This window comes from Thermobia domestica, chromosome 9 (genome assembly GCF_964235325.1).
Source record: "Thermobia domestica chromosome 9, izTheDome1.hap1.1, whole genome shotgun sequence".
NCBI lineage: Eukaryota > Metazoa > Arthropoda > Insecta > Zygentoma > Lepismatidae > Thermobia > Thermobia domestica.
In genome coordinates this window covers 134,763,598-134,775,565 of record NC_137462.1, presented here as the reverse complement: position 1 = coordinate 134,775,565, position 11,968 = coordinate 134,763,598, and the positions used below count along the sequence as shown (strand labels likewise).

Sequence of the window (11,968 nt, the reverse complement as noted above, 5' to 3'; positions counted from 1 at the left end):
TTTCTAGAAATCCAGTTTTTAAATTTACAAATATTTTGTATCTTTCTGTTTTGTCTTCTTTGTACTTTGTATCTTGTAATATACCCTAATTTTAATAATCCCAGGGCTCATAGGGGTCTGATCTCTTGTAAATAGTTGAAAAGTGACCAAAAATGGCCAAAAACACACGAAAAAGTGACCAAAATCTCATCATGCCCCTTTTTTCCTTTGTTAATTTCTCCATCGCCTCTCTCTTTGTTTGTTGTTTTGTTTCTTCTTTACTTCCTCCTTTCTTAGGCTTTCAAAGTATGCTTTGTAGTTACGGTAAGCAGACTTAGCAGATGTAAAAAGCTCCTGAGTAAGTGGAACCAGTTCTGTTCTATTTCCGAATTTCTTCATCCCAGACATTATATTTAACTTCGCATTAAGAGTTCTCAAAAACGTGAAATATTCAAATTCATCACCTACTCTTAAGAAGAACATACAAGAAGCATAACACAAGACGAACATGAACCACACACACACACACATAACGTTGAACGGAGCGTTAATTATTACGAGAGAAAACTAAAAGATTATTATGATAGAAGAAAGAATAGACACAGAAGGGTTCTCAACCCCACCTTGAGAGCTTAAGCATCCACCAACCGTCCACTGTGCTTTAGAAAGAATAAAAGCTGAAGTGAGAATAAAGCTGATTGTTTCACATATGGTAGCAAGTACTGAAGCTTTCAGAAGAGTAATAAGTAACAAGTTTCTGCCTTTTTCCATGTTTTTATATTTTTCTTAGAAAACTGCCAATGCAAAACATAAATCACACGAAAAAGTAACTTTTAGTGACCAACTTGAAAAAAGTAAATTTTAGTTAAAAAAAAGTAACTCGTTATGAGCCCTGTTCCGCTCAATGAATTTACGTGAATCAAAATATACCTTACAAAAATTAAGCTAGCTTCAAATGCGTTCCTGCATAACACTAGAATCAGTCTCGGTCTCTTCATTTCTAAAAACGTTTGGACTACACCCTTCTAACGTCCGTCCGCTGATACACCACTTGCAGAGCAGGCTCGAAACCAGCCACAGAGCTTTGGGGTCCATGAATATGTTAGGAGGGGCCAAGTCATTAAAAATTCAATTACAAATATCTAAGTTGTGCATTTTGTCTTGAGGTCTGGAAGGACATGGAAAATTTAGGGAGGGCCAGGCCCTCCATAGCCCCCTTCTGGTTGCGAGCCTGTTGCAGAGTAGCGCTTACCAACTGAATCTGGTATAGGCTTATTACTATATTGTCACATTTTTCCTTATTGAGGAGGAGGTAGGTGAATGACCGCTCAAGACATTGCCAATTTCAGTCATCTGCATCTGTCCATCCACCTCTTTTCTCGGAAACGACTGCGGAGCCCAGGAGGGTAGGTATCAGCGGTCTGTTTTGTCAATTGTTTGTATCGAAACACCTCCCGAAACAATGAGGTCATGTGGTTCTCGAAGCCGTACAGGAGAACGAGGTCGCTTCGTATTTTGAAGTGAAATAAATAAATAAGAATATTGTCTTTTTCCTAAAAGCTAAACCTTCTTTAACTTGATGTAATAAATAACCTATATGATACTGATTGATACAATTGGATTTGGGGGAGTATTCTTTTTCCATCCAGGGGTGTGTGTAAAGAAATTTGGAGGGGTGTTAGGGGGGTGTTGGGTGGTGTAGATTACTCCCTGGTTTGGTTCACTATCAAATACCTTTGAAAAAAGAAATTCGACTCTAGATGAAAGTTCTTTTTCCCATTTTCACACACTCTTAACTTGGACAGGAAGTCGTTCATTTATCATTAATTTGGTCTCCATTAGCCTAGAAGGTATAACTATGATATGTTAAAAGACTGTTTCACTTCAATTCTTCCTCCGAGAGTTTATTCTGTACTGAGGCAAAGTAAATCAATCACACGTGTAAATCTTTCTTTCTTTTCTTTCGAATTCTGTTATAATTTGAACGACGTACTATTACTATTGATTTTTGAAATGTGCTATGTTAATTTTCCTCTTTCAACATTTGATAAAATACGCAAAGAATTGTCCATTTTCTTTAGTCACCCCTGTACTACATCAAATTGTACACTAATGTATTCTACGACTAAAAATAATGGACATTCTCTTTTACTCAACTTCGATCCGACAGTTTGTTTTCGAGTTATGTTTTTTTTTTTTTTTTTTTTAAACATCTTTCCGACAAATTTTGGAGTGATCTTAGCCTCGAAAGGAAGAATGTCTACACCCAGATTGGTCTATATTTTTTTGTCTTATCTTGATGTATCTGGGGAGTAAGGTAAAATCGATATCCCCAGAATAAGTGTCAAATCTGTCCGCCTCTCAATGTTGAAGACAATTCTGCTCCCCTTATCCTCCACAGCATTGTTTTTCAATTTCATAAATATTTTGAAAATCATTTTTTTTTTTTTTAAATATGGAATGGTCTTATCCGCCCCCTCTAATGTTGAAGACAGATTTGCGCCGTTAAGCTTGTTAAACATTCTTAAGAGGTTTAATTGATACAAAGTTGGATGAAACCGAAAGGAAAAGACAAACATGTTTGAAAAAAAAAAAAAAAAAATACGAAGCAAATTTTATTATTTAAAGTTTTATTTAATTTCAAGGGAATCTCTCCAAGTACCTGTAACGAAGTAAACTCTGCTAAATGCAGTGAAGAGGATCACACGCAAAACGTATATTTATTTACAAATCTGATATGGATAGGCGCAGTGAGAATTACGTTACCCGTGAAGATGTTAACGAATTGTCTCTATTTAACAAATTCTACAGAGATAGTTGCTCCAGCTATCTGTTGCAAGGAAAACAAAACAGGATTCAAAACTTCGTTTACGTTTAAGAGTTATCGTGCGGACTAACATTATAATCTTATCAGTGTCATTAGAGTAATAGTAATACAGTAAACTATTTACAAATTGTATGTGCATCACTGTTAGAATTATATACTGTACGTCACTATTAGGACTATGCAGGGCGTTTCATAACAACACCGACAACGTTTGGGAGGTGATTCCTAACAGCATGATAAGACAAAAAGTGTAGACTAAGCTGGGTACACAAATGCTTCTTTTCGGAGTTATAGGCTGTCGAAAACATTTTTTTTTTAAATGAAATTTTAAAGGCCCAAAGCTCCAAAACTATGGGATGGACCGTAGTCGGGTCAAGACTTCACTTAGGAACTAATATGTGCGTTATCCAAAAATTAATGTTTCACATTCCTAAGGTACTCACAAAAGCAATTTTTATAGAGGGAGTTTGGCTATGGGCATATAATTTGAAGTACTCACCAACTGAGTGTATAAAAATTATTGAGGAAGTACGGACTCTGAAACATGGATATTTGGATAGGGTACATACTAGTTCCTAAATAATATCTTGGCCTGACTACAATAGGTCCCATATTTTTGGAGCTGTGGACCTTTCGGCAGCCTATAACTCTGAAAGGAAGCATTTGTGCACCCATATTGGTCTATACTTTTCGTCTTATCTTGGTGTGAGGAATCACCTCCCGTACGTTGTTGGTGTTGTTTTGAAACACCCTGTATGTGTCAGAAGTATCGTGTCACTTTTACGATTTTACGTGTCACTGTTAGAAATTGATGTGTCACTGTTAGTCGTATACATGTCATTGTTAGGAGTACATGTGTAATTGTTAAAAGTATGTGTGTCACTATTAAAATTATGTGAGTCACTATTAGAAATATATGTGTCACTCTTAAGAGCATAAATATCATTGTTAAAAGTGTTGTCACTTTTAAGAGTAGGTATGTTAACGTTGAGTTTATATACTATTTGTGTCACTCTTAGGAGTTTATGTGTCACTGTTAGGACTAGATATATAATTGTTAGGACTAGATATATAATTGTTAGAAATATGTGCATCACTATTAGGAGTATGTACGTCACTATTATTAATAAATGTGTCACTGTTAAGAGCATGAATGTCACTGTTAGAAGTGTGTGTCACTATCAGGACTATATGTGTCACTGTTAGAAGAAGACAAAGAACAATAAATAGGTCCTTACAATCTACTATTTAATAGTGAATTTATTGAAAATAAACAGTATAGAAATAAACTCTCGTGCACGGTAAAAACGATCATGCACTTGAAGCTTCCAATCTCGTTCGGTAGATGTCAACCACTGGAGGATGTTTGCTGCCATCTTGGGGCGCGATATGTAACTTCTACTACTTTTCTTTTAATAGTAGAAAAGTGAATTTAGCTACCGTTAAAGTCACTGTTACCAGGTCAGATATTAAGACATCGACTTCATCAATAAATTCGACCGAGATAATTGCTCCAGTTGTCTATTGAAGAAAAAAGTAGACTTCAAAAATTCTCTTTCCTTCAAGAGTTGTCGTATGGAGTAACATATACGTATGTATGGATGGTCTAACAGTGCAAGTCTCATTTGTATAATTCTAAAAAATAAACAATATATCCCAGGATTATAAGATATCGACGTATTAGTGACAATGAATGACATACTCTTGCGAACACCATAAAAATTAGTTTTTTTTCTCGAAAACTACGCATAAGAAATTTCTCCCAAAAGTGTCTCATGTCATTTAGCTCGGTGTTCTATTGATTTATGTGTGTCTCATCTAGGGACAGTATTAAACAAATAAATAAATAAATAAATAAAATGAACTTAAAGAGTTAATCATTATCTTGAGATATATCTTCTTAACTATACTGTCTACTGACATATTGTTAGTAATTATAATGAAATGCTTGATGATGGTTTATACTTCATTATGAGTTTCACCTTGATAAGGAATATAGTTATCTTATAAGTATCAATTTTTAGGTTTACAAAAAATCGTTTCTTACAATTTTCTCAAAAAAACATCGCATGAGATTTCAAAAGTCACCCACATCATTTTGTTTAGCTTGATGAGATCTTTCTAAAAGTACGAGAAAAATTCGTTATCCAGACGATGGTATATTGTATAAATATACGGAATACTTATGTTTACGTCGGAAATCTGTACGCACCATACGTTATCCATTTTGCTACACACATTCTGCCTTTCTCCCGCTTAGATGTTACATTATGCCGCTGCAGGATGTCTGTCATCTGACAGTCATATACGTATGTTACATACATCAGCTATATGTTACATACGTCCATCTGTATGTGAGATCATTACCGCCTATGCTCAGTTCTTTCTTTCATACGGAAAGTACGTATAGATGGAACACTTATACGGATACTTTGCTCTACCCGAGCGAAGTAGCTTAAGTGGTAGAGCGTTGGCTTCACATTCGGTATGTCGTGGGTTCGATTCCCGCTGCCGGCCATCGGGGTTTTCCATTGTTCTCCTCAGTCCTCTCAGGCAAATGCCAAGATGGTACCTACTGAACAGGCTCTGGCCGATACCTTCCCAAATCATTTCCATTGTTATTGTTGTTATTAGATATTTAGTATAAAATGGCCTCTGAGCTGTATCTAGTGATTATTAAATAAATAAATAAAATAAATAAGCATTATAAAAGATACGTTTTCAGTTATACATTAGCTGCAAGATGTTAACATATAAACGTAAGTTAATTCCAAAATCTACAACACTTATGCATGTTACCTACGTTTTTACGTACACCACACACGTTTTTCTTTCTCTGTGTAGCATGTCTTTCATTCGTTAAATGCTAATAACATTGTAGAATTTACATGCCCCGTTCTTTACCCATTTCTAGTTGGTTATTACTTGAAAGAACTTAATAATCTATATTAACAATGAAACAAATGAAAATGAGATATTTTAGTTTAACGTCCCTTTATGCTAAGAGAAACGATGATTAAAGCTAGTGAATAATGATGGAAAAATTAGTGGAATAAGAATGTGGGAGGAAACGAGAGTACCACGAGAAAACTCACGGGCACGATGACAATAAAACAATATATATATATTTTGTTTTAAAGAGAAAATTTATTTTTGTTATTTGGTACAATTATATTATATAGTAATCTTGTTTTAGTTGTAATTTGCATACACATTTCTGTATAGATTTTCTTCTCTTTGGTTATTTTTTTTTTGTCTGAAACGAAAAGAAAGAAAACAAAACGTTTATATAATTTTATAAGCTTTGCTGAAGCCCACTAAAATAGAAATACAATACAAAAAAGTAAATTTTCAATTCAACTCTATGGCCAAAAGAATTTACAGAATTTCATTATTAAATTTACAGTATCCAACAGATACTTTTGATTAGTAATTTTAAAATTTCGAATTTACAAGTATATTGAGTTACTTCTACTTTTTTTCTTTCCAAATCTATAAGGGACATCAACACACCATTTTAAAATAAAACTTTCCTCATTATTTAAGGTTATTTTTGCCCTTCAATCGATTTCCTTTTTCTTTTTCTGTCTAAATAGAAAATATGGTAAGCTATATATTGTACACTATTTCGATCTTGATTAAATTTTGGAATGATGCTAGACCTTCACGACCTTAGTAAGTATATGAAGTATTATGGTATCTAGATCATTCATTCTCTAGTTATTTGTGATTAAATTGGGGATTTGTTCTTAGTTTTTGATATATATATATATAAAAAGATATATATTTTAAGTTCAAATCCCAAATTTAATGGTCAGTAGCTTGGGGACCAAAAATGTGCAAAACATACTATTTCATACGTATACTGTATTCAGGTCTACCATTGTTTCAAATATGGTCCAGTAAGAACATTTGATTATTGAGTCATAAGTAGCGTAGCCAGTACCTATGTTTAGGTAAACTGACAGGACAAATTCCTCTACATGTAACAAAATTTACTTTAAAACGTTTGAACTAAACAACAGGTTTGGAGATCTCAAGTCCCCTAAGCCCACTAGCTACGAGATATGATCAAAAAATACGATAAATAGTTTTATGAGCAACAAAATAATGAGATAATGAGCTTACATTGAATTTGATTTAATCTTCTTCAAAGTACTGTCCTTGGCTGTCAGTGCACTTATCCCAACGTTGAATCTATGACTGGAAGCATTTCTGGAAGGCTTCTTGCGAATGGTGTTCAGTTGCTCTTTTGTGGACCTCTCAATTGTCAGAAATGGTGTCAAAACGTTTTCCTTTAAGCATGGTTTGAATTTTTCTGGAAGATTCAGAAGTCGCATGGTGCTATATCTGGAGAGCATAGCGAATGTGCACAGACAGGATTTTTTTTCGACCAAAAACTCGCAGATCAAACGCAAGGTGTGACACAGCGCGTTTTCATGGGGAAGAAGGAAGCCATTTGCACATTTTTATCTGGTTTTGACGTCGAAGGACGTCTCGATCGTTGTTCGTTTTCAATCGACTCCTTGTTGCTTTTGAATCGCTCATACCACTTGTATACAGTCTTCAATACCACCGCTTTATAGTGATAGGCTGATTTTTACATTTCATGGGATTCTTTGGCACTTTTTTTTTCCAGCTTAGAACAAAACTTAATGTTGGTTCGCGACGGACACTCTTAACACGTCCTCACTCTTCTGCCTCTGGAAGCCAACTAACATGTCACAACTCGTTCAAACTCGACACTGACTGTACCAAAGGTTTAGGCTACCGTGCTTACTAGTTGAAATGGATACAACATCGATAGATGGCACTGTGCAACTACATTCATCGTATTTTTTGATCACACATTGTATACCACTGGTTAACAGCTACACTACTTATATAGTCTAATTTGACGTCTTAAACTGTTATAGCTTCTAAGAACGTAAGCACAGAATACATTTAAAATTGAGTAAAATTTGTATGAAGCACATAAACATAGTCTGCACTTAAACTTCGTTTTTATCCTCATGAAAATTTCAAAGTGTTCAATATAAATCATAAAATATAAATCAAGAATTGTAAATTAAGAATCATACCTGAAAAACTTTTTATCTGAAGAGACCATAACCATATCCGTAGTGGAGGCCATATCCAAAAGATGGAAGAACAGGTAATGTTAAAGGTGCAGGAATTGCTGCAATTGGTGTAGCAATAGCGGTTACAGGTGCTGCAGCGAATCCGTAGCCAAAGAAAGGTAGAAGGCTTCGTTTATTTTTGCTGTTGGCAGTCGCAGTGTTGCTAGAAGCATTGTCTTCCACTTGCTGCTCCTGCTGCTGAGCGTAAGCAATAGCCACACAAAATAGGACAAGCAGAACCTATATTAAAAAAAAAAGTATGAAGGAAAACATATCATCGAAATTACTTACAACATACTGTATCAATTAGAAAATAGTGGCGTTTGGAAGTTACATCTGAAACTCAAACTAGGAACTGATCCCGATGTTCACACGTCAGAAAGCAAGCATAACTATGTTAGGATCTTCAGGACTGTTCTAACTATTTCCATTAGAACTATTAAAATTCGATTACTTCAAATGCTGGTCACCTTAATATTCGAATAATAATTTTATTCGATTAAAAATTTTATTCGAATAAATAATATATTCAATTTTATTCAAATGATAATTCTGAAACGGAATATTCAAATAATGGGGAAAATATTAAAAGTATATTCGATTATGAAATATTGATTTTTAACAGCAGTAATGTTCATCCCTCGAGTCTTGCTCTTTCGTTTGGATTTATGGATATTTGCCTCAGGATTCCCCAAAGTAATAAATAAATTATAGTGTGAAAACATAAATGAATCATAAAATTAAAGTGTGATTACATTTTATAAAGTTCTTTAATGTATACTTTCAGAGATAAATTCTGTAAGGTAATTATGTTGTGTTTAATGTCCATTACCAAACCAAACTTTTTAAAGAAAATAGTAGAAGTTAGATTTTCATGAAGCAAAAAGCTATGCAACTGCACAGACTTTTGTGATATTGTAGATTTGTATAAAGATATTTCTTTTTAAAAACTTCATTTAGTACTTTACTTCAACAGCCATCTATTTACACTTTTAAAAATAATGGCAACATAGCCAAAATTATCACAAATTTTGATATGAAAATCCCAGACTTATTTTTTAAGCAATTGAAAAAAAAATAAGAAAACAAGATAATTACGACTCCAGCTGAGTCAGAGCTCGGAATAGGAAAACAGTTACCTATTCGTGTTACCATTGATGTGATAGCTAGAGTAAGCAGTCAGTAGAAACAGTAGAACATATAAATATTTACTACTCTGGTTTATTCTAATATTGTTCCAGGAATATATAAAAGTTAATAGCAAATATTGCATTATCAAAGATTTAGGAAATAATTCGGGATCCACCACGTACCCATTTTATATCAAACTCCCACATAAGGCCCCACGTTCTATGGTCCATCCAACTCTCATGAGAATGAACGTCCTTTTAAAAATGAATTGATATTTGTTTGAACAACGTCAGTCAATATATTAAAGATATTAATTTTTTTCTGCTTTATGGAGTCTGTATTGTCATTATCATCTTCATAGGTATTCTGCCATTATTGGCAGGTCACTTGATGCAACTGAGAGGCTTCCATGCTCCACGGTCTTCCGCTAACCTCTTCGTCTTCATGTGCATTTTTTCTGCTTTGATATTATCCATTAATTGAATCGTTGAGTTCGAAAACCAGTCATCTCCATCGAAACTAATTTGAGAGAAGAGACAAACGAAACTAAATCAGGCAATATGCTTCTGGCATATAGGGTTGTTTTCATTTTTGAACCGTAGAATATGGTAGTTTCTACGATCCAAAAATGAAATCAGTACTATATGTCAGATACATATTGACTAATTTAGTTTTGCTTGTCTCTCTTCTCAAATTAGTTTCAATGTAGATGACTGGTTTTCGAACTTAATGATTCAATTGTAGTCTCCTTCGCCCCCTTCCTTTCTTTCCTGCCACTATACGCTCTAGCACGGCCCTCATGATACAGTTCCTTCTTAACCAATGCAGTCTGTATTGATACGATTAGTATTCAGAGTTGAAACAACATTATGAATGACACCATTTACATATTTAAAAAAATCACGTCATTTTAATAGTAAATGATAACTTTATCCATACAAATTTCTTAAAAGCAGTAAAAATGAGGTCAGATATAGGTCGGAATTCCAAAAATAAAATTCTAATCACACCACTTTTTGTTACCTTAGTCTTTTGCTTCAATCATTCCTAATCTGACATAATTTATGGATATTAGAACTTAATCCCAGTTTGTTTGCTATCACATCTCAAAATAAGATTTTTTTCGTATTCTAGTATTCGTCTCGCGTATTACTGCAACAATAGAATAAGAAAAGTTGCCATTTATGACAATTTTAAGACTCTACTGTTTCAAATTATGCTATAAGTTTTAAAGAAATACCATGGAAGCCATCTTTAAACCAATTGTAGAGTCCAGGGGAAAACCCTGAGGACCCAATTGGATAACTAAAATTTAAGATTCGAAACATCTTGCTCCCATTCTTTCTACTAAAGTATAGTAAAAACTTCGACTTTTTTTTTTATCAAAGTCAATACGATCCTCATAGAACACATTAGTTTTTCGCGATACATAGACACTTATTCAATAGTCCAGTATCATATGTACAGACAAAAAATAATGTAAATTTTAAGAAATGTTATCATATTAAAAAGTAAAGGAACTAGATGAAAAAATTTGGATTTTCTACTAGGGATGAAAGGAGATTCCGATTGTATTGAATTCCAACTTAAACTGCAGGTTTACTTGGAACCTCCAAGAAATCAACATTTTTGTACTTTGTGTATTTGAAAGTATCAAAATTAGGAGAATACTATTTAAAAAAAAAAAAAAAAAAAAAAGCTTTGCTAATATATTATTGACCAATAAATTAACATATCAAAATAAATGTGTTTTTGTAATGTTTATCCAATAGTCTAAGAGAGTTGGGCAATTAAAACCATCAAAATTTGTTTCGGAAATATCGATCCTTTTCTAACCGATGTTTAAAGAAATGTAAACCATAATTTTCTTTACTATAAATGTAGTGGAAATGCCACAGATCATTTATGACTCCAGGAACACACGAACACCAGAATGCAAACTGTTGAAATTATGATTTTTGATGTACACAATTCTTTTAAATAATTTGATTTATTTGACTTGGAACTATGCATATGGATTCCAAGTTACTTTCACTTTTTATAAACTATACTTCAAGAATTAAAACAAATCCTAACACACTCACCACAAACTTCATTGTTGCTGGAAGTAAAGACTGTTTTGTCCAGTAAGAAGATTTCTTACAATTTGGTGTGCGTTAGTGAAGTATGACTTCATATATATATATACAAGATCACTTGCACTTTTAGGTTAGCTCCGCAGAAGTGTAAAGTATTTTGGCTTTCCCAATAATGATACACAGCTTTTCCAGACTACATCATCTAATTTTAGTGCTAAAACCGCAAATTACCCTGATTGAATATAACAAGCTGTTTGGATGAGAAGAAATGATAGGATTATTTCTGTTCTTAATACATTGCTGTTGATAGATAAGTCTTATGTAATAATAGTTGGTATTGGTTTAAAAGATGGCAGCTAAGTATATCTGATCCGCAAAGAATTTCTTCTCCTTTGGGCCATACTATTATGACACAACGTATGTTTTTCCTTTTTTGTACACGTGCCATTCATAAGCTTTCTAGTTATATGTTGGTTATTTTCGCGTCTTAATTGATACTAATTATTTTTAAAAGTGCGCGGAGTAATTAGGAAAGAAATCCATTTCCTTAGGACAGTGTTTTGGCAACTTGTTTTCTATTAAGATTTCCAAGAATAGCGAAAGCAAACACCCATCATGTTAACTAATCTTCTGTTTGGAATACTTCTGCAATAACGATTTTTTTAACTCATAAAAGAGAAATAGGAAATAGGATAGTAATAGTGTTGCATTACGAGGAGACATTTGTACTGCCGTGAAATCAATTACCCAATTGCTTTTTCTTTTTCTTTCTCCCTCTCTCTCTTTTTCTGGTACAAAATAAAGGATACTGGTTTAGTGTTTTATAGTTTCCT

At 33.6% G+C, this 11,968-nt stretch overlaps 1 long non-coding RNA gene across 1 annotated transcript; it reads right to left on the bottom strand.

Annotated features, from left to right (window-relative positions):
* Positions 1 to 7,887: 7,887 nt before the first annotated feature.
* LOC145694140 (uncharacterized) lies at positions 7,888 to 11,507 on the bottom strand. Its single transcript, XR_014132939.1, has 2 exons — positions 11,142 to 11,507; positions 7,888 to 8,166 (listed from the first exon to the last, which is right to left on the bottom strand). It is a non-coding gene; the product is annotated as an uncharacterized LOC145694140 (long non-coding RNA).
* Between the last annotated feature and the right edge of the window lie 461 nt (positions 11,508 to 11,968).